Source organism: Zalophus californianus, chromosome 6 (assembly GCF_009762305.2).
Source record: "Zalophus californianus isolate mZalCal1 chromosome 6, mZalCal1.pri.v2, whole genome shotgun sequence".
In the NCBI taxonomy this organism is placed as follows: Eukaryota; Metazoa; Chordata; class Mammalia; order Carnivora; family Otariidae; genus Zalophus; species Zalophus californianus.
This window is the reverse complement of record NC_045600.1, coordinates 17,203,492-17,227,116: the sequence shown is the minus strand read 5'-3', so window position 1 is coordinate 17,227,116 and position 23,625 is coordinate 17,203,492.

Here is a 23,625-nt window from a genome sequence, read left to right as displayed (position 1 = left end):
ATGCACGTATGAAAATAAGAGAAACAACGTGGTTGATTTGAGCATCATCGGCTCCTTTTCCCAAATACATTCATCAGAAAAGTAATTCTTTCCCAGGGGACTAAGACATCAGGGAGAAGGTGGAAGTATTTTTCCAAAGAAAGTGGCCAAGGGAAATTAATTTCTCTACTTACAAGAAATAGTGTACCCTTGATTTTTAAAATAGGTTTTATTTTTTAGAGCAGTTTTAGTTTCATGGCAAAATTGAGCAGAAACTATAAAGAGTCCCCATATACACTTAGGGGACAGATATTTTCTTCATATTTCATGGTAAAACAATATTTGAGCACTTAACTCTGTGCTATGAACTTCCTATGCTAATGTTATGTTCACAATAACCTTAGGATGGAGATACTATTATTTTTTTAAGATTTTATTTATTTATTTGAGAAAGAGAGAGAGTGAACACAAGTGCAGGGGAGGGGCAGAGGGAGAGGGAGAAGCAGACTTCCTGCTGAGCAAGGAGCCAGATGTCAGGCTCCATCCCAGGACCCTGGGATCATGACTGGAGCCGAAGGCAGAAACTTAACCAACTAAGCCACCCAGGCACCCCAATGGAGATACTATTATTAGTCCTACTTTACAGATGAGGAATCTGAGGCATAGGGAAGGTAACATTCAGGGGCATATAGCTGGAAAAGGGCAGAATCTGGATTTCATCCCCAGTGGATCCAATCTCCAGAGCCCATACTCTTAGTCAATGCCTTATTTTGTCTTTTATCTATAACTTAACACTTTATAATCTTCAGTTTTGATGAAATTTTTTTAATTGCTAAAGCGTTTTAGAACACATTCTAGAGGTCTAAGCACAGCAAACATTTTTCTTCACTTCTCCATCGCCCATCTCCTGTGCTACTTTTTCAGTGGTTCCCCATATTTTTAGTCTGATACTTTTGAAATTGGTGATGACAGGCTTGAACAAAATAAGGAAAAAAAAAGGATCATTTTGTAGTGCAGGTTGCTAAATTATTGCCCATCCATTTTCTCTAGGAAACTTAATTAATTATTGAATAAACATGGCTTCCTATTGATTCTGTGTTGATTAGTTTCTGATATGAAAAATGGAACCATGCCATAATGTCATTTGAGCACAGCAGACTGAAGGCTCTATTGTGGAACAAATGAAATAAAGGATATTGGCATTTCTGTAGAAGGAGGGAAGGGAGTCTGTATCCAGGTGAAGGAAACTATCTTTCTACAATCTCAAAAATAAATGGAGTGTGATAGGAAGGAAAAGTCATATTAGCGACAAGGTTTGGATTACACAGAAGACTTCATTATTCACTGATCTTCCCGGTGAGAGCACAGTGCCCCTTAAACATTAATAAAGTCTATTTACAATAAAATGAATACTTGAAATCAGCTCTAAATGCTCCATGTAACCTCTGGTTTTCAAATCAAAGGAAGGAAAGAGTAATAACAAATGTTTACCATCATGCAGATTAAACAAACTGTCTCAGAAATTCATCCAGTACAGCATCTCCCCACCTAGAATTCACCAATTCTAGCCTCTGTGTATGTGTAAGGAAGCTTTATACCACAATCACTATAATGTAAGGAGGCTTTATACCACAATCATTATAAGGAGTATGAGGAAGAAAACTTGCTTTACCAAATTTAGCGATAATCCAAAATTTGTGAATTCATTTTAATAAACTTTTAGGGCTTTTCTTAAATTTTACACAGAGCACTGCATTTGCCTCTAAAAAGACAATGTCCCCTAAGCTTACTTTTGAGGCCAAACCTGCAAATGGAAAAAAAAAAATTAAACAGCCTCAGATGGCTCTTATGGAAATATGTTGGATATTTAGTTATAAATCCTGCAAAAATGCATGGATTCATTTTCCCATGAGCGAATGGATTGGCAGCTCTATTTTATGCTTTATTGAAATTAAAATGTCAGGAAAAGTCTGAAATGTTCATGCTGAAACTTTATTTCTTTTAAGAACTGTGCAACAGACTAATTTCCAAAGGATTATTGCTGAAACTTCATGGTTCATATGAAGTGAAGGGGATTTAAGAATTAAAGAAATTCTTCTCCAGCTAAAAATGTGTTTTATACCAAATTCCAGACATATATACATGTGTTTCTCTATACATTTTCCATAATCATAAGATTGTCAAGTTGAATATTGAAGAGTTGTTATTAAATTCAAAGCTTGATTTAGAATGAATGACCAGTGAACTCTAAATTGTATGATCTTAAAAAGGCGCTATTATTTGGGGTGGAAACTAAGCAAGTTTCCTTCTCTAAAAGTATTACTCTTTTTTTTTTAAAGATTTTATTTATTTGACAGAGAGACACAGCGAGGGAGGGAACACAAGCAGGGGGAGTGGGTGAGGGAGAAACAGGCTCCCCGTGGAGCAGGGAGCCCGATGCGGGGCTCGATCCCAGGACCCTGGGATCATAACCTGAGCCTAAGGCGATGCTTAACGACTGAGCCACCCAGGCGCCCCTAAAAGTATTACTCTTTTCTAGATCTAGCAATAAAAGCTCAGTATGTGTGTAAAGTAATTTCATTGAAACTATATGGACACTAGATCCAATGAATTGTATATCAAGCATAATAATGATGTTAAAATAGAGATTACAAATTACTAATAATGTAATGTGTAAACTCACATTGTTAGGATGATCCTCCTTTAATGAGCTTATATTCACTCTTTTACAGCCTTTTATTTACTGTTAATTTTGCTTTTTTTTTTTTTAGCAGTGAATGGAAAATGTTTCTGTTGCCTTAGTATCTTTAACATGGACCAGAATTCTCAGCTTTACTTTTCCTCCAACTCATTAGTTCTGTACTATGTAATTTTATAATGCATTTGGTTAGTGTGAACTTTTGACAATTCAAAAGCCAAAGTGTTCTTCCCTTTTTATTTCGACCCTGCCTCTCCCTTCCCTTTGAAAAAATAAAGAGGTTCTGAATTCCCCAGCTTATCTCTAAAATCATAATTCCTTCTTTTCCTTTTTGATTCTTATTCTATTGGATCTGTGAGAAATGGTTTCTGCTGACAACCCTTTTAAAAGATGATCAGTGGTACGTTGCTGGTGGACAGTTACTCATGTGGCCTAAGTCCTTGGAGTTTCTCAGGGGCACCAGCATTGTTCTTATGAGCATGCTAACAGGTACATTTATTCATTGATCTAATAATGGCACTATTATTTAACATGAAACAGACACTCCTGAAATAGTTGAAATCAGTGAAGATGATATATTTCTGATTTTTTTAAAATATTGATTTGGTATATATCTGGAGAAATTTGAAGCAATTATTCAGGTGAATAGAATAATTAGAGTCCACAAATAAAAATGATCGCTATTTTAAGAGTAAAATATATCAGGGCGCCTGGGTGGCTCAGTTGGTTAAGCGACTGCCTTCGGCTCAGGTCATGATCCCAGAGTTCCGGGATCGAGTCCCACATCAGGCTCCCTGCTCAGCAAGGAGCCTGCTTCTCCCTCTGACCCAACCCCCTCTCATGTACTCTCTCTCATTCTCGCTCTCTCAAATAAATAAATAAATCTTTAAAAAAAAGAGTAAAATATATCATTTAATGATTGGGGAAATTGAACCTTGACCAAGTTCACTCACAGACACATGAATGAATACCTGAAATGTACCCGCATGCAATGAAATTTGAGTAAGTACCACTTAAAAATTGACGATATCAGCAATATAAGATGAAGTCTACAGATCTCTTTCATGATGAGGATGAGCTGAGGTAAACTAACCCTGCCTCTCCTAAAAGCCCTCAAATGTTTTATGATTAAAGAACTGAAACAGTGACTCCTTGTTCTTGAAGCTATTTGAGACTCGAAGATTATGGTTTAACAAAAACCAGTGTCTTTACAATTAATAAAATGGTAGATGCAATCATGGATAATGACCATTCTTTACTCTTTTAATACACTTCTTTGTACAATCCCAGACAACTGTGTTTGTGCTAGCAACAACTCTGGTCAGCCAGGAGGACACAGGGGCCAGGCTCAGTGTCCCAGCCACTGGTAGTCCAGGTAAAGCTGGGGTCTCTGGCTGACAGAGGTGGGCTTCTGGATTGTTATCTACAATGTAAAGGATGTTACTCAATTTCATAGTAATGGGGAATTAACCTGGATTACAATAGGAACGGTGATTTACATCTTTGGGTTTATGATCCCTCATTTGTGATTTTGGAATAATAAATATTAGCTTCAATTACTTAACAGGGTTTTTAATGAATATAAAATCAAATAAGAGAATTGAATGTATTTTGTGAGATTTAAAAGGGCCATAAAAGGCATGTTATTATTAGCATATTCCAATTAAACCTGTAAGATATGACTAGTAGATGCTACCTTTAAATTCTGGGAAGAAAGGACACTAACTCTGCTATTTTGACATGTCTATGATAATCACTTCTTATCCTTGAATTTGTTGTTTTTGATTCAGTGGAACACATGGAAGAAAACTACATACCCTTTTATTTATGGCCACATTATTCATACAAATTAGCAAGTCTTTAAAACAATGAGTTTTGAACAAACGTGGTGGCATTGGTGGAGTGGTGGCAGTAAGGAATGTGGGTCTTCTTTTTTGAGGGCAAGAGAAGTAACTTGCAGGCTCCATTGTCTCAATAAATCATTATGTCCTTGAAGATGCAAAAAAAAAGAAAGAAAGAAAGTAGGAACCCAGACTGTTTAGAACTGAGAGCTGGTTGGTGAAGGTGACCATTTCAAAGCTGTATTTTGCTCTTGCCATTCTTTACTTTTGGGTGGGTCAGGAAGGTATTTCAACTGCAGAGCTGGCATTTATCTGTAGTTCCAATGAATTGAGGCCAGGACTGCAATTGTTTTGGGATGCCTGTGGTGTCATTACCAAGATGCGATTACCAATTGCTATATGAAATTAGTTATGCATGAAATGAATAGGAAACATAAATACTAAGAGGGAGAGTCTGAGGACAGACTTCATCCTCATTGTCTTCCAGAGCCACTGATGCTTATGCATAATGTGGTCATAAAACTTTAATTTATTTCAGAGTCATAGGACTAGTAGGGATCTTTAAAGGTCAACTAGGACATCCCCCTGTTTCCAGGGCCTTGAGCAAACCTAAAAAGATAATGAATGAACCTTTTTTCTCCCCCCAATAACAGATTAAAAACTTCCTAGTGATTGTAAGTTGAAATAAGGCAAAGACGTTGTGGGAAGAAGAGTTTCTCATTGGCCAAAGAGTATAATGCATTTTATATATACTATGCACCAAATTAGAGATATATCTATTGGTTTTTAAATATTTTATATCAGAATATAATTCCAGCATAAGGCTTTAGGAAATTGTCATTCTGTGTTAGGTTTCTTTTTAAGAAATGGCATGTTCATGAAATTTGGTATTAATGGAAATTTCTCAGTAGAGTAGTTAAAAATTCAATGGAAATAGTTTTAGGGCAACATACTACATACACCACCCCCTCACACATTCCAGTGCAGTGAATCACTCTGTAAAGTCAAGCTCAGCTTATAAAAACTAGATTTTTGTATACTTCATTCTGGTAAAATAAGACGTACCTGTAGTTCTTTTTTTTTTTTTAAAGATGAAATAATATTACTAGTATTCTGTTTAGGTAAAAAAAGAAAAACAATTCCATTTCTTCTTCCTAGATACTAATTATGGAATCCAATTGATATGGTTAATGATTTGGTGTGAAAGAAGCAATCGTATTCCATATTTTATCACCCCAGTCATGCAGGTTAATATAAAAGTAAAGCAAATGTCTGAATCTCAACTGTAAGATGATGTCCACCAAAGCCAAAAAGGTCTTTGAAATCATATGGTGATCTTTCTTTTCTCTTGTAGGAAGACTGCCTTCCTGTGATGGAGCAAACGTTGGACCTACTACTACTATGACTCACTGACCTGCTCTTTGTCAGCAATGTTAGCAGACATTGGTAGGTCCATTACTCTCTCTTGGACTAAGTTTCTTCCCTGGAAAATGAAGGTCATAATTCTCTCTTTTACTGTTGTATTAAATAAAATAACACACTTGATTTTCTTAGCAAATCGCTGAATACATTACAGTTGGGTTGCAAATGTTGGTTCCCTGTCCCACTTTCTCATTTAAAATGAAGGCCTACATCCAGCTGCCCCATCCCTCCCACCCCCCACCACTCTGGGGCAAATCGGAGGGGGAGATGAACCATGAGAGATGATGGACTCTGAGAAAGAAACTAAGGGTTCTAGAGGGGAGGGGGGTGGGGGGATGGGTTAGCCTGGTGATGGGTATTAAAGAGGGCATGTTCTGGGTGCCTGGGTGGCTCAGTTGTTAAGCGTCTGCCTTCGGTTCAGGTCATGATCCCAGAGTCCTGGGATCGAGTCCCGTATCAGGGTCCCTGCTCAGCAGGGAGCCTGCTTCTCCCTCTGCTTGTCTCTCTCTGTCTCTTCTGAATAAATAAATAAATAATCTTTAAAAAAAAATAAAAAAATAAAAAATAAAGAGGGCACGTTCTGCATGGAGCACTGGGTGTTATAGCAAACAATGAATCATGGAACACTACATCAAAAACTAATGAAATAATATATGTGATTAACATAACATAATAATAAAAAAAGAAAAAATAAATAAAATGAAGGGCTACAGAGGACTCTGACAAACAGAAATTTTATGATTGTCTAACCTCTTTATGTGAAGCTAAACATAGGATCAGAGAAAGAGGTGTAGAGACATAAATGTGACCTGGTGCCTCAGCTTAGGAAAACTATTATACTGACAAAAATGTTTGAAACAAAATATTACTCAAGAGAGAAATTTTTTCATGCTTTTATGCAAATTGTGTTTGGTATTAGTAACCCAGAATCTTAACGTAATTATATATTGAATACTGATTCATAAAGTGTTGCCAATATTTACTTGCTTTCTATGATCCATTGTTCTTTTCCTCCACTGACTTTTCTATATAGAAGCTGAACTATCATCAAGGATGTATAGTTTACATCCAAGTTGTGGAGGCTTTAACCTTAATATTCAAACTTACCTTATTTTTCTCACTAGCAATTCTGACATTCTCAAGCAGCTCTTCCAACCACAGAAATACGTAGCATTTTTATTTTATTTCATATTAACATGGGGAATCATAGCCTTGAACTTTATTTTTAGTTTACCCATGTTATTTTGACACCTGAATTGTCAAATGATTGATGTGGCTTCCCACTGCACTCTCCTCCCTGCTTTGCTCTCCTGGGAATATGCAGATGCTGCTGATAAAACAATCTGAAGGATCTGTGGAAGTAATCTTCATGTAAACCAAAGGAAAAGCTGTTAGGAAGCTTTGGATGCAGAGTAAATGAAAGGATAGTTAAAGGGTGATCAGCTCCTAAAGAGTAAGGAGTAGAAATTAATAGAATAGAAATTAATCCTGATGCAACCACATATTGGGAGCAGGCTACAGCTGTAACAAGTATATTCCTTAAGCCAAACTTTCTCTTTGGGTCATAAGTCATGCTAAATGTAATGGGGAATAACTGGACGGTTGAAAGCAGGAAAGGGGCATGATTTGATCATGACCTTTTAAAAAAAAAGGTCATTCTAAAGGCTTCTGGGTGGCTTGGTCAGGTTAAGCATTTGGTCAGGTCATGATCTTGTGGTCTTGGGATTGAGCCCTGCTCATCAGAGAGTCTGATTCTTCCTCTCCCTCTATTCTCTCCCCGCTCCACTCATGTGCATGCACGCTCTCTCTTTTTCTCAAATAAATAACATCTTAAAAGAAATAATAAATAAAGGCCTCACTCTACCACAGGTTTAGGACTAGACCAAAAAGGGCAGAGGTAGATGCAGGGAGACCAATTAGGGGGCCACTGAAGCACACACATGAGAGACAATCATAGTTGGGATCAGGGTGCTGCAGAGGAGGTGGTAGTAAATGCCTGGATATAGTAGTCCCCGTTTATCTGAGGTTCCACTTTCCAGGGTTTTAGCTGCCAATGGTCAATTGTGATCCAAAAATATGAAGTGGAAAATTCCAGGAACAAACAATAAGTTTCAAATTGTGCATCGCTCTGAGAAGCATGATGAAATCTTGAACTATCTTACTCTGCCCCCCGGGGCCTGAATCATGCCTTTGTTCAGCATATCCAACTGACCAGCGTACTAGTAACTTAGTCATCTGTCTTGATTATCAGATCCACCGTCACAGTATCACAGCGCTCGTGTTCAAGTAAACCTTATTTTACTTAATAAAGGCCCCAAAGTGCAAGAGTAATGATGTTGGCAATTTGGATATGCTACAGAGAAGCCCTAAAGTGCTTCCTTAAAGTGAAAAGGTGAAAGTTCTCAACTTACAAAGAAAAGAAAAAAAATTGTAAGCTGAGTTGCTAAGATCAATGGTAACTTTTATTACAGTATGTTGTTATAATTGTTGTATTTTCTTATTAGCTATTGTTGTTAATCTCTTACTGTGCCTACTTTGTAAATTAAACTTGATCATCGATACGTACGTATAGGAGAAAACATAGTCTATATTGGGTTCTGTACTATCTACAGTATCCGGCATCCACTGGGGGTCTTGGAACATATCCCTTGCAGATACGTTCAACTGTAATATATATTTTGGGGTTTTGACCGACAAGATTTGCTATGTATTGAATATGGGTGTGAAAGCAAGAAAGGAATGAGTCATGGAGGGCCCCACGTGCTGGGACCTGAACAGGTGAGTAAATGGAAGCATCGTTTGTTTAAAGAGGCAACATAGATCGGAGTACACGGCTGGAAAGGGAATCAGGAGTTGTGTGTAGGCTGGGTGTTATATGTAAGTGATGAATCACTAAATTCTACACCTGAAACCAGTTTTACCATACATGTTAACTAACCAGAATTTAAATAGAAACTTGAAAAAAGAGTTGTGTACAGGACTTGTTCAGTTTGAAATGGCATCTGGATAATCAAATGAAGATATCATGGAGGCAACAGAATGTGAGCTAATGTTCAGAGGAGAGGACTGGGAGGAAGATAGATATTCAGAACTCATGAAGATATGAATGGCATTGGAGCACCTGGGTGGCTCAGTCAGTTAAGCATCTGCCTTCAGCTCAGGTCATGATCTCAGGGTCCTGGGATTAAGCCCCCCCATGCGCTCTTTGTTCAGTGGGGAGTCACTTCTCCCTATGCCTATGCCCCTCCCCCTGCTTGTGCTCTCTCTGTCTCTCTCTCAAATAAATAAATACAGCCTTTTTTTTAAAAAAAAGATGTCATGTAAAACCACGAGACTGTATGAGATCACCCTAGAAATCAGTACAAAAGAGCCAAGTTCTCAGGACAGAGTTCTAAGTCATGTCAACATATGCCCATCAAGAAATCATGGAATCTAGCAAAGGAAATAGCAGAGAGCTCAGAGGAGAACTAGGAATGAATGGTGTTCTAGAAGTTGAGTGGAGAAAGCATTTTAAGAAGGGGTAGATGACAGACTGTGTTATACAGCTGATGGACAGGCTTGGGTGAGAGCTAGAAACTCACTCCAGAAATGAACAATTTGGATGGCCCTAGTGACTGACTGAATTTGGGGGAAAAAAAAAAAAGGAATGAAAACCTAATTGAATATTATTGAGGGTGCAGGAGGCAATGCATTGGAGATGACAACAAAATATTTTTATAAATATTGCTATGAAGTAGAGGGGAAGGGGAAGCAGCAGGGAGAGCTGATCAATTGTAACAAATAAAACAAAAAACACCCCCTCCTGGGGATGGAGAGTTGGTGGGAAACACAACTTACTTGAAGAATCTGTTCAAATTTGACAGTACCCTATTAAAGCTTTTTCAGTGAGCACAATTTGTAATTTATTTTCAATCATAAGAAGTTGTACATATTTTTGTATTTTGATTCAAGATGCAATAGCTTAGGGTTTGGAGTTGCTTCAAATGTATCTAATCTTCAAAAATGCAAAAATAAGGCAAGCTGAATTTTTTTTTTTTAATATGTTATTTATTTATTTGACAGAGAGACACAGTGAGAGAGGGAACACAAGCAGGGGGAGTGGGAGAGGGAGGAGCAGGCTTCCCGCCAAGCAGGGAGCCCGATGCGGCGCTCAATCCCAGGACCCTGGGATCATGACCCGAACCGAAGGCAGATGCCCAACGACTGAGCCACCCAGGTGCCCCAAGGCAAGCTGATTTTTAATCTGTTACTCATTGTCCTCCCAGAATCTCAGAACCTGCACTAGAACGAAGATCTAGCAACTTTTTCTCTAGTCAAGTAATCAGTTGTGGTTTTCAGTGTCACAATTTTAAATTTGGGGCCACAAGAATAAATGTTTCAGTGCTTTCCTTCATTAAGGCAAAAACAAATCTGAAGCTACTTGAGTAGGAGTTTTGTCTATTCTTTGTTTCGGCTTTAAATCTTAATTCATTTTATCTGTATGTGTATTAGTATTGAGTCAGTTTATCATCCATGTGTCTATCTATGTCTATCTACCTATCTATCATCTATGAAACCCCCTGTATACCACTTACAGCAAGCTTTTACATTTTCTGTGCCCCCCCTCTAACCGGGATATCTCTTACTTAAGAAGGTTTTTTAAGTATTTCTAATGCCACACTTAAAACTATCTTAAAATGCATGATTACTTTCACTGAATAGTCTTTAAGACATGGAATTACCTCTGAACTGAAAACATTTATCCCCTTAAATGTCTCCACTTTAAGTGATGCTTGTTCTGGAAAGTAAATTACTCTTCTGTCCTAACACTTGCCTAATTTATTAAAATGTAGCCTACATTTTGTGAGCTAATAAAAGATACAGTAGGTGTGCGCAGGTATTGCAGTGTTCCTCAGAATGGTGGCTGCTGAGTTTTTTGTGGTTTGCTGTCTCTGGATTACAAATGACTTCAGTGTTGTTCTTTCTAATGTATATACTGTAAGAGATTTCCATTTAACCCATTATTGATGAAATGTATTTTTCCCAAGACAGTAAATCTTGTAACCAAAACAGTACCACTTGAACTGGCCCAACTTGAAACACCTTTTAAGGAAAATCTGAGAAACACTAGTGACACTCTCATTTCTGAACACACTGACCCATCATTTAGAGGGCACATTTAATGGGACTCACTTACCCAACTGGCATCGCAGGATCTGTTAGGTTGTAACTATGTAAAAACACAAGTTTCAGGGGCGCCTGGGTGGCTCAGTCGTTAAGCGTCTGCTTCGGCTCAGGTCATGATCCCAGGGTCCTGGGATAGAGCCCCGCATCGGGCTCCCTGCCCAGCGGGAAGCCTGCTTCTCCCTCTCCCACTCCCCCTGCTGTGCTCTCTCTCTCGCTGTGTCTCTGTCAAATAAATAAATAAAATCTTTAAAAAAATTTTAAAAACCCACAAGTTTCAGTCAGTTAACTTTTTTTTTACAAAAAGAATTCAGCCATATTATTGAAGCAGTTGCTTTAACTGCTAAACGCTTTTCATGAGGTCAGGCTATATTTTAATTTAATACGATTATTATATAGATTTATCATGTGCCAGGATCTCTTCTGAGCACTTTACAAAGTTTAAATTATTTAGTTCTCAAAACAATTCTATGAAATTGTTAATATAATTTCAATTTCAGAGATGAGGAAACAGGCAGAGAACAAGTGAATAATTAATTTGTCCAATGTCACATAGTGGTACAATTGAGATTCAAACCCCTGGAGATATGCTCTAGCATGACTGTGAATATCCCCCTTGTTAGGCTGCTTCTCTCGGATGATGGAGGGTAGTGTGTTTTATAATGTTTTATAATGTGGGCTTTGGAACCAAATGGCTTGGGTTCCAATCCTGTCTGTGTTGTTCTTAGCCTTGTGATCATCTGAAATTTATCTAATCTCTGCTTGCTTTAGTTTCTTCATCTATAAAATAAAGATCGTAATACATGTAAGTCAGGATATTAATTAGCATACAGTCAAATTTATTAATCAGGAGTTATGGAGTTATTTCTTTTCCTATCTAATGTTTGGCTCTAAGTTGACAAAATAAGACATGGCTGAGTAAATGGTTGAATTTTCAGGCATGTGTTATGAATTCACTTAGATACGGCTAAAAGAAAATTGTGTTGGGGGTTTAAAGTCCAGCTGTGAGGAATGATGCACATTTATTTTGTACTTTTTAAAAGTGAGGTGCACAGATAAGCAGGCTTTCCTAATAAACTTACAGTGTCCAACTTTAAGGTCTCTTCATTTTTCTTCAGGACAGGAGCTGAATTTAGAATATCTAGAGAGCCACCTCACAGATGATTTTAGTATCTGTGGAAGGCCAGACCTTAAGTGTTCATGGAGTCTAACCACACCTTAAGTGGAGTTCAATTTTCTTGTATCCTGGGTTTGGTGGCCCCAACCCAAAGGTTAGTGGGTCTCCTTCGAGGTTGTTGGCTAGCCTTCTCATTATCTATGATTTTCATCAACCTCCCATACCTATTTGCATATATATACAAATATATATATATATGACTATTTGCATATGTATGCATACATACATGTATATATGCATATATACGAATAACACATATATAATATAAAATATATGTATATAGAGATAGTTATAGATGTAATATATTCATAGCTATATTTATCTATATATACATTTTCCAAGTAAAAGCAAAATGTTGGCTATAATACAGGCAACAGAAGATGTCTGGTCCTTAAAGTACATCCAATATAGACATTCTTGAGCTGTCCACAGTTTGGGATCATATCCACCCCCTTTTCCAGAAACTAACTGCCAGAACCCTATTCAGAATTAATTTTAGAGCTTATACAAGTTAGCTTATAGCTAACTTAAAAAAAAATACATATCTAAGATACATGGAAGTATCCTTTTTTTGTAACCTCGAGTGTAATGTGTCTTTCTATGGGTTTGTTACTGCCTCACCAAACACACCTGTAAAACATTGCTCAACTCTGTAATTTACCCACCTTCACCTTTACATTTCAGGATAACTTCATGGTCAATTGTTTTTTAAATCACTTTGATTTATGGAATATTTTTTCTTTTATTCATGCCCTAATTCAATTTTACCTTCAGTGAGTATCCACGTCTTTGCAACAAGGAAATACACACACACACACACACACACACACACACACACACACCAAATTATTGGCTGCCCTAACTAAAATAATAAGTCACACATTATCTAAAGAAAAAACTGGGCCAGCCCAGTACTGTAGTTATTTTACTTTAGCTGGGTAGAGTGAAAGATTTATTTAAAAACAACACTTTTTTGCTCAAGTTAATTTTCCTCTCTCACCAGATACAGGATATATAATTTTTGAGATTGTTAGTTTTTCTAAAATTTACTTTAACAAGCATATATTAAACACAACTGTGTAAAACACCATGATCGACACACAAAGACACCAATTTGAATAAAACAAAAACTCAGTCTTCCAGGAACTTAACCGCTCCTCAGGGAGTCTGTTGGAGTGCAATCCAAGGAAGTAAGATGTCCTGGGAACAAAATACAAACATCAGGTTGCATAACAGTTAAACACATTTCTGACTTGGGGCATGACATATGAAAAAGTCCTTCCGGTTTCTATGAGAACGGAAGATAACAAAAGTTCAGACAAATTCTACTTGACATTCAAGCCTTTCACATTATAGACCTGCAATCAATGCTCTTGAAAGAGAGAGAGGCAGACAGGGAAGAAAGGAAGAGAGCAATGCTAGGAAAAAAATAATTAAAAAGGTGGAGAAGGGAGTCAAGAGAAAAGAGAGCAGCTGACCTTGCAGTTGTTTCTGTTGTTAGGGTTACTTATTATTATTATTTATTACTGTGGTCTACTCTTTGAGACAGGCTGATTTTTTTTTAAAGATTTTATTTATTTATTTATTTGAGAGAGAGAGAGAGAGGGAGCTGGGGAAGAGGGAGACAGAATCTGAGCAGACTCCACGCCGAGCTTAGAGCTAGACGCGGGGCTCGATCCCAGAACCGCAAGATTGTGACCTGAGCTGAGACCAGGAGTCAGATGCTTAACCGACTGAGCCACCCAGCGCCCCTGACTTTTTTGTTTTAAATAAAAGTTCCTCCTGAAATCAGCAGGTCCCTGTGGATCTGGAACATGAAACCCCTGAGCCCAGAATTCCATACCCAGCTCTCATCTTAGAGAGACCCCAGTCTCCATTCCCAACGTAGGAAGCACCTTCCCCTTACCTTGTCCTGCTTTTACCTTTATGTGGTCAATGGATTGTTCATAGTGGCACCCCATACCGTATGGGCAATTTATTTTCTTTATTTTTTAACACCGTTTTGGTGAACAGCCCTTAGAAAACTCCCATTGACCTCCTACATCTTTCTTGAAACATAGATATGCCTTGCAGAGTTTTGATTCCAAATTTAACCAATTTCAGGGCTGAGTCCTGACTTCTAATTGATCAGATTGCATAAAATGTTTTTGTGATTTCTGAAGCATAATGGCCAAAAAAAACCCAGCTTTTCAAAAAGCATAAATATATATCCTGACTCAAGCCCTGAGCTGGGGTCCAGCAGGCCCAATGCCTGTGGATGAGAAGGCTCTTGAACAGGCTCCGTGCTCCATCACCACCTTGCATTACCTTCAGTGCAGATGTAGGAGATATCTTTACTCCTTAGAAGCCATTTGGCCTAGCGCTAATTAATACTGCACCTAATCTTCTAGTAATACCACCAATTGTTCACAAACCAGCAATTTAATCAACACTCTGCTAACAGGCAAGGTTTTTTCTTTTTTTTTCCCTCTCCACTTTTTTTGTGCTCTGACACAGTGTGAACTTAGGCAAGTATGTCCCAATTGCTTTGTTTCCATGTAATTTAACAGCAAGACATTATTTTCTCATAAGAGGTGCTTTGAATTTTTACTGCTAATGAATAAATTAACTAAAAAAGGTTAATCTGCCTACATGTTTATGAAACATTATGCAAATTGTTCTCCGAAAGGTTTAATGGTAATTGAAAGCAATTGAAAACCATGGTACATTTCCCCCAATTTTCATCTATTTTTTTTTAAAGGGTATAGATTACACAGATTTTTTACATTTTACAGATGTGCATGTAGAGGGGATTCTATGGGGCTCTGACATCATCTCTGTGGAGTAAGTGCATTAATAAAAACAGGTAGGGCCTCCGTTTTTGATCAGGAATGGCACTGAATTTGGTAATTAATTTCAAAGCAAAGCTGTAAAAATGAAAAGAATCTGTATGATTAATATTATTACAGTGAACAGCAAAAGAAGTCATTATGTTTAGACACTCATTGTGAAGCTTTGACAAAATGGTTCTTGCCTTGAGTTCACATTACAAAGTTCATGACCTGCTATTCAGTTTGGAGGCACTTTACACGAATGACACAGGTGTTAAAGGCTGAAAAGGTATGGATCCCTAAGTATTTGCATGAGCATCACTTTATAAGGAAATTTTTGCTTAATAATTGGCCTATTTTCCTCATTTTGCCCTCCCCTCTCCTGCAGTGAAGGTATGCTGGCTTACCTGCTGGTAAGGATGTATTTTAGGAAGGAAAATATGCATGCACACCTGTGTGTGTGCGCGTGCACGTGTGTGTTAGGGAGTAGCAGAGGGCATACATTGGGAATTACATACTGAAATAAAAAGAAAATAACAGTTTTCCTATTTGACCCTGAAAAGCTACATGTCTGAGAATCTGAAGAAATAAATAAGTGACTGAAAAATATGATACAATTTAAGAATGTGTTATATAAAACTATGATCCTCATAGTGTTTGGTCTCTAGGACACTTTTACCTTCTTAAAAATACTGAAGACCCCACAGAGCATTTGTTTGTTTGTTCTATCCAGTGGTGTGCTGATAAATGTTTAACAATGGACTTTCCAGTGGAAAAAAAGAAGTCCTGATATGTAGCATTTGCTGGTATCTGTGCTATAAACACACCCAAAACAAGCAACTTTTAAGCTACCCATTTTAGGTCACTGAACAGAAACTTGTGAAGAGAATTACACATTCAGCTCCACAAACTAGTACAAGTGTCTGCAGCGCATAGCTGTTGCCATATTGGAAGTTAAAACCAACAAGTTTAAAATACTTGTGTACTCATTTGTTGAAAATGACCAAGGCCAGTGTTGCCCACGTGGCTCAGTCAGTTAAGTGTCTGCCTTGGGCTCAGGTCATGATCCCAGGGTCCTGAGATTGAGCCCTGTGTCTGCCCCCTGCTCAGCGGGAAACGTGTTTCTCCCTCTTCTCCCTGCTCCTGTTCTTTCTTGTGATTTCTGTCGCTATCTCTGTCCCTCTCAAATAAATAAATAAAATCTTTAAAAAAAAAAAAAAAAAAGAAAAGAAAAGAACCAAAGCAGCTACATGATTTGAGAGGCCCTTGTTTAAGGGAAAAAGTGGGGCCTTTGTTCAAAAAGTAGGAAAAATACTGTTGTTGAAGCTACTAAATAAAAAGATGTTGTTGTTGAAGCTACTAAAATAAAAAGATTTATACTTTCTTTTGTAGTCTTGCCGTTTCTTTCTTATTTCTCCCCAGCTTTATTGGGATATAACCGACATATAACATTGTGTAAGTTTAAGGTGTACAACATGATGATTAGGTGTGTGTACATATTGCAAAACACTTACCACAATAAGGTTAGTTAACACTTCTATCATTTCACATAGTTCCCTTGTGTGTGTATGTGTTGGAACATTTTGATCTACTCTCTTAAGGACTTCCAAGTATATGATACAGTATTGTTAAGTATAGTTACTATGCTGAACATTAGGTCTCCAGAACTTATTTTTCTTATAACTGGGTGTATCCTTTGACCAACATCTACCCATTTCTCCTCCTTCAACCTCTGGTAACCTATCTTCTCTCTGTTTCTATGGATTCAGCTTTTTTGGATTCCACATGTAAATGCAATATTTGTATCATGCAGTATTTGTCTTTCTATATCTAGCCTATTTCACTTAGCATAATGTCCTCCAGAATCATTATGTTGTCATAAATGGAGCGTAATGCCTTTAAGGTTTATCCATGTTTTGCAAATGATAGGATTTCTTTCTTTTTATGGCTAAATAATATTCCATTTTATATATATATATATATGACAGGAGGATGAATAAATAAAGTGATACGTATCACTTTATTTATTCATCCTCCTGTCATTTCTTGTCATTTAATAACATTTAATAACATTTAATAACAATAAAAGTAAAGGAGAATTTAAAATTTAAGTTAGTAGCATGAATTGACTATTCATCATTGTAATGTGCCATGTTGGTTTAAATGCAAATATAAGAGCATTTAGATCCTATGTGGAATAACTAAAATTATAGTTTGTGTCTCTTAGCTCATATATGCATATGTATTTCATTCTTGTTGGAACAGTGGAAACAGCACAAAATTAACACAACTGTTTTTATTTCACCTCTTGATGTGCACAAATTCAACCAGCACTCTCTCTCCCTTTGCATTACTGATTTGTGAGGGAGGATTGAAAGGAAAACAAACAAACAAACAAAAACTATGGGTCTTTTCAATGTTCCCTTTCCTTCTGTGTCATCAGTCCAGTCAAATTATCTGGCAAATAGAGGGAAGTAACACAAGTATGAAAGGATATGATGGAATTCTTTAAAATGCCATTGCCTTTTGCCTACATTTAAAACAAATTCTGGTTCAAAGAGAAAGTGTCGATGGACATCTTGGCTCTTTCCATAGTTTGGCTATTGTGGACATTGCTCCATCAACAGATGAATGGATAAAGAAGATGTGGTACACACACACACACACACACACACACACACACACACACACACACACACACACACTGGAATATTATGCAGCCATCAAAAGGAATGAAATCTTGCCATTTGCAACGACGTGGATGGAACTGGAGGGTATTATGCTGAGCAAAATAAGTCAATCAGAGAAATGTATCATATGACCTCACTGATATGAGGAATTCTTAATCTCAGGAAACAAACTGAGGGTTGCTGGAGTGGTGGGGGGTGGGAGGGATGGGGTGGCTGGGTGATGGACATTGGGTAGGGTATGTGTTGTGGTGAGTGCTGTGAATTGTGCAAGACTGTTGAGTCACAGATCTGTACCTCTGAAACAAATAATACATTATATGTTAAAAAAAAAAAAGAAGAAGAAGATAGCAGGAAGGGAAGAATGAAGGGGGTAAAATCAGAGGAGGAGATGAACCATGAGAGACTATGCACTCTGAGAAACAAACTGAGGGTTCTAGAGGGGAGGGGGCTGGGGGATGGGTTAGTCTGGTGATGGGTATTAAAAAGGGCACATACTGCATGGAGCACTGGGTATTATATGCAAACAATGAATCATGGAACACTACACCAAAAACTAATGATGTGATGTATGGAGATTAACATAACATAACAAAAAAAATTAAAAAAAAGAGAGAAAGCATAACTTCTCAGAGTTGTCAGCTGTCAGCCTCCCTATACCTCAGTCTTACATGCAGTGTGCTTACTTCGTGCTTACTTTGAATCTTGCTGAACTCCCATGCATTGTGGGCTCACCAGAATTCTGTGCTTATGTGGCATTGTGAATGCTCTCTACTGATGGGGTGGTGAGGAATGGTGGCCATGAATATTATATGTATCTCTTCTGCTCAAGCACATGCTCCATTGTCCCATTGGACTTCAAATATAAAATTAAGAATTTTAAGATGGCAATAGCAATGCGTTAAACCGAACATGGAGCCTTTCTGATTGCAGGACTCGGTGCCACTGCTCAGGACACAGCTATGAAGCCAGCCCTGAAAATAGCCGTGACAAACCCATTCCATGTTCGTGTAATTATTTTCATGAAAAATAACTATATTTTCTTTTTTTTTAAAAGATTTTATTTATTTATTCATGAGAGACAGAGAGAGAGAGAGAGAGAGAAGCAGAGGGAGAAACAGGCTCCCAAGGAGCAGGAAGCCCGATGCGGGACTCGATCCCAGGACCCTGGGATCATGACCTGAGCCGAAGGCAGACGCCTAACCATCTGAGCCACCCAGGCGCCCAAAAATAACTATATTTTCAAAAAATGTAAGAAAAGTGACTTTTTTACTTTTGCAAGTGATATTGGAGATTTTAATCTTTAACATCTAGTTTAATAGAAGACAGGTGGATTCTTATATCTACTTTTGTATTGAACGTGTTGCAATATATTGCTTTGGTTGAGATATTTGAAGAACATCTGGCCTCTCACAATATGTAGATGGACAAAATAGAAGTACTTTAATAATCCTTTCAAAAAACTGTGGATATTCTTTCTGAAATTATACAAAAATTCAATAGCTCGTTGTTTCTTCTCTTTTTTTAAAAAGAAAGATTTTATTTATTTATTTTAGAGAAAGAGAGTATGAGAGTGGGGAAAGGGAGAAGGAGAAGGAGAGAATTTCAAGCCGACTCCATGCTGAGCTTGGAGCCCGATGCAGGGATTAATCTCACGACCCTGAGATCATGAGTTGAGCTGAAACCAAGACTCAGATGCTTAACCAACTGAGCCACACAGGTGCCCCTAGCTGGTTGTTTCTTATAAGTTAATTACAATATGTAATCTGATATCATATTAATAAATATTTTTACTCTTTTGGATTTTAATTCATTGGCCTATCTTGGATTTTGAATAGATTTTTACTCATGTGTGATTTTTATTTTTTACTGTCATGTATTGTTTATTGGAAAATACTGGCTCACTGAATTATGAAGATATTACAAATTTCAATGCATTTCATTGTACAATAAGACTCAGACAATATTTAATATTGCCTTCAGTCTTACCGTAAGCTGTCAAGCTCATGGAGACTGATACAAGTTTTCAAAACTTGTAATAATTTTCACTTAAAACTCAAATTTTATCATTGACAACAAATACAGCCAATTATTTTCCTTGCAGTGATAGGATGAGGCTTCATGCACTTTTGAGAAAATATCTGCCTAACACCTAAGTCCGAATAAGCATACTTAGTCGATCATTTTTTAAGTAAAAATTATATGCCATGGAAAAAGAGGCTAGTTCAGCTGGCAATTCAAAGAATTTCATAAATACTCTTTCTTCAGATAACCATCACGCCTGGGTATGTGACAGAAGTGCTCTAATCACATGTCCCATTTCATCACACCGAATATAAAAAAAGCATGCGTGTAAGGTTCAAAGTGTAATAATAGTAACGAGTTTTACTGGTTCATGAAAGGTATTTTAATGTGACACTTGCTTTCATTTTCATTTTTACCCATCTGTGTTGTGGAGGAGAATGCAGTGACTCCTACTACAGTGTTGGGCCACGCTTTAATTTGTGTCAAGATGCCGGCATTTGCATTTACCATTGTTTCTGTGACACAAGCACAAAGGTCAACAATTACAGAATTGTTTTTGATATTGTGAACCCCATAAATGGGTTTTGGAAATCCAGAAACCACACATTGGGAACTGCTTTTCGGAAAATAATGCAATAGGAGGTTTTTACTCTGCCTCTTGGTAGAAACATCTCTCTGGGTTGTCACCTTCTCCACTCTGTACCTCAGTCTTTTTCTCTGGTAAGTGGGGGCAAAACATTTGCTCTGATAACCGCATATTTACTCTAAGGATTCAAAGAAATCACCCCTCTAAAAGAGTTTTGAAAATATAATGACCTCCGTTTTTGTCTTTTTTTTTGTTAAAATAGTTATTGGTTTCTTGTTGTTAGTACTAATAAAATCTATATTGAATATCTATATAAATCTATATATTGAATATCTCTAGAATCAGTATGACCCATGCACAGTATTAACAACTTTTATATTTACTGTACCTTTTTTTTAAGATTTTATATATTTATTTGAGAGAGAGAGAGTGAGAGAGAGTGCACACGAGGGGGTAAGGGGGCAGAGAGAGAGGGAGAAGCAGGTAGCCTGAAGCAGAGCTGGATCCCAGGACCCTGGGATCATGACCTGAGCTGAAGGCAGACGCTTAACCTAATGAGCCACCCAGGCGCCCCTATATGTACTGTGCCTTTACTGTTTACCAAAATATCTAGCTTATGGTAGTCAGCACAAGGATTTGACTCAGATGTCCATAATTTTCTCTCTATGTCACCGTACTTCTCCTAAATGCTGAGACCAAGTAGAAAGGAAGAAGGTGGGTAAGAAGTGGTTTGACTAGAGAACTTAGTTTAAAGAATTTCCATCCTTAAAATGAGAGAAACCCTTGAAAATGCATAAATAATAGTTACCATACCACTGTTATGCACAGACCACTGTGTAGTGTATACACTGTATGTGTATTCTGCATACAAGCATATGAAAATGCTGTTCTTCAGGAAGTTATTGCAAACTAAATATGCAGACAGCTCATCTAGCACTTTATATGGAAGAAAACAAGGCCCAGTGGCAAGGCACCTGTATTTTTGTTCATATAATTTCTATGAAGAGACAAGTCTGGAATTAATTAATTTATTTATTTATTTTTTATTTTTATTTTTTTTAAAGATTTTATTCATTTATTCATGAGAGAGACAGAGGGAGAGAGAGAGGGAGAGAGAAGCAGAGGGAGAAGCAGGCTCCCAAGGAGCCCGGAGCCCGATGCGGGACTCGATCCCAGGACCCTGGGATCATGACCTGAGTCGAAGGCAGACGCTTAACCATCTGAGCCACCCAGGCGCCCTAATTTATTTATTTTTTTAAAAAAGATTTTATTTATTTATCTGAGAGAGAATGAGAGATAGAGAGCACGAGAGGGAAGAAGGTCAGAGGGAGAAGCAGACTCCCTGCTGAGCAGGGAGCCTGATGCGGGACTCGATCCCGGGACTCCAGGATCATGACCTGCGCCGAAGGCAGTCGCTTAACCAACTGAGCCACCCAGGTGCCCTGGAATTAATTTATTATCAAGTATCATGTATAACATAAGTTTTGTTTCGTCCCCCTCGTCCTCCCCTCCAGTAAAAACACTCCTCCCATTGTCTTCTGAGCAAATACTAGGTTTAATACTTGCAACCCCAACAAGGAATATGAGATATGAGATGAGTCATAGCAACCGGAGTCTCAAACACAATAAAAGTGCCATCACTGGCAGGTTGTATGGCTGACCTGATTCAGGTTCAGGACCAATCAGCGGCATCTTTGGGAGGTTTCTCCAAATGGACTATGGAGACTCCTACTACTGTAGTCTATTCCAGCAGGAATAACTCCCCTCCCTGGCACACCACCTCACCTCCACTACCCTCCCCCAACCTGTTATCTCAACATCCGCGCTCTTATCACCCACTGAATTTGTTTGAAATATTTCACTGAATCTGTAACCTCTTCGATTATGAGACTTTTCATTATTCAGTGGGTGCTACAAATTACCAATTATATTGCTGTATTTAGGAATTTTAGTATTTGTTTTAAAGATCTTCCCAATTTGATACTTTGTAAGTAAAATAAATATATGTCTATCCTTTTCCAAACAATATCATTCTCTCTGTGCTATTATGTCACATCATTTATTTCTTAAAAGAAACAAAAAAGTTTCACCCTTGTCTCTGGGATTTTTTTTTCCAGGCGTTAATACTGTTTTGATAATTTTTTTTTTAAATCTTCCCAAAAGATGTCAACAAAAGGCTTTAAGGCACCAACTGCATTCCTTCTTTATATGGTCTTTGATGATCCATGGATTGCAATGTCAAGGGGCTGAGATTGTCCTTCAGTGCCATCAAGAATAACGGCCAGGTTTGCCCAGACATAAGCGATGGCAATGCATTACCACCACCACCTGGCCCACCCGTAATTGAAAGAAGCCATCCCAATTTCATTGTTAAAACATGGGGAGAAATGAGATATAGTCTTTGAAATGTATGTAGTATGTTTTTTTCCCATTGGAATATAAGCTCATTGAGGACGGGGCGCTCTCTGTATTGTTTCCCCAAGCATCTAGATAGAACAGTGTTCGATACATGCATTAAATACACATGATTTAAATGAATGATTAATGAAAGCTCAACACAAATATGAAAGGCTTACAGGAATGTGGAAATATGGTATACTTGAGTAAACGAAATCTTTCTCATCAGAAAGACCTCTGACTCTCTAACTTGCTTTGATATTGACCATGTGACATGGCATAAATGTTGAAACCTTCCAACCTTCAAAATGAGAATAAAAGATGCCTACCTTTTAAGTCTGGATTTTGTGAGTTTTGACCAACAGAGTGCAAGGTACATCTTAGCACACGGTCTGTAGGTAGTTTCCTTCCTCATTCCTTTGTGAGGACGTGTCCTTCCTTCCATCTGGTGCTAATTGCAATTCTTAGCTCAGAATTCTTTATTGTGATGACCTTTTCCCTGACATTCAGAGTTTACACAATTGTGGAAAACCATCGGGAAAAAAAAAAAAAGATTTCTTTACATTTCTACATCTGGAGTTTGCCTCCTCCCCTTGTCCAATCTGATAGCCAAAACCTGGGGGGGGAGAAAAAGTGCTGACAGACAAATCACGGTGAGAGGAAGAATAAAGATAATTTATCCATTCTCTACAACCCCAAGTGAAAAGTGTGTTGTTCTTATTTCGATGAGTTGAAAGTTTGTGATATTTCAGAAATCAGAATTCTCCAAATTCTCAGCTCGCAGGTGTGAGTGTCATGCTGCCATTGGTTGTCTGCAATAATGAGTCAGCTGGATCTGAA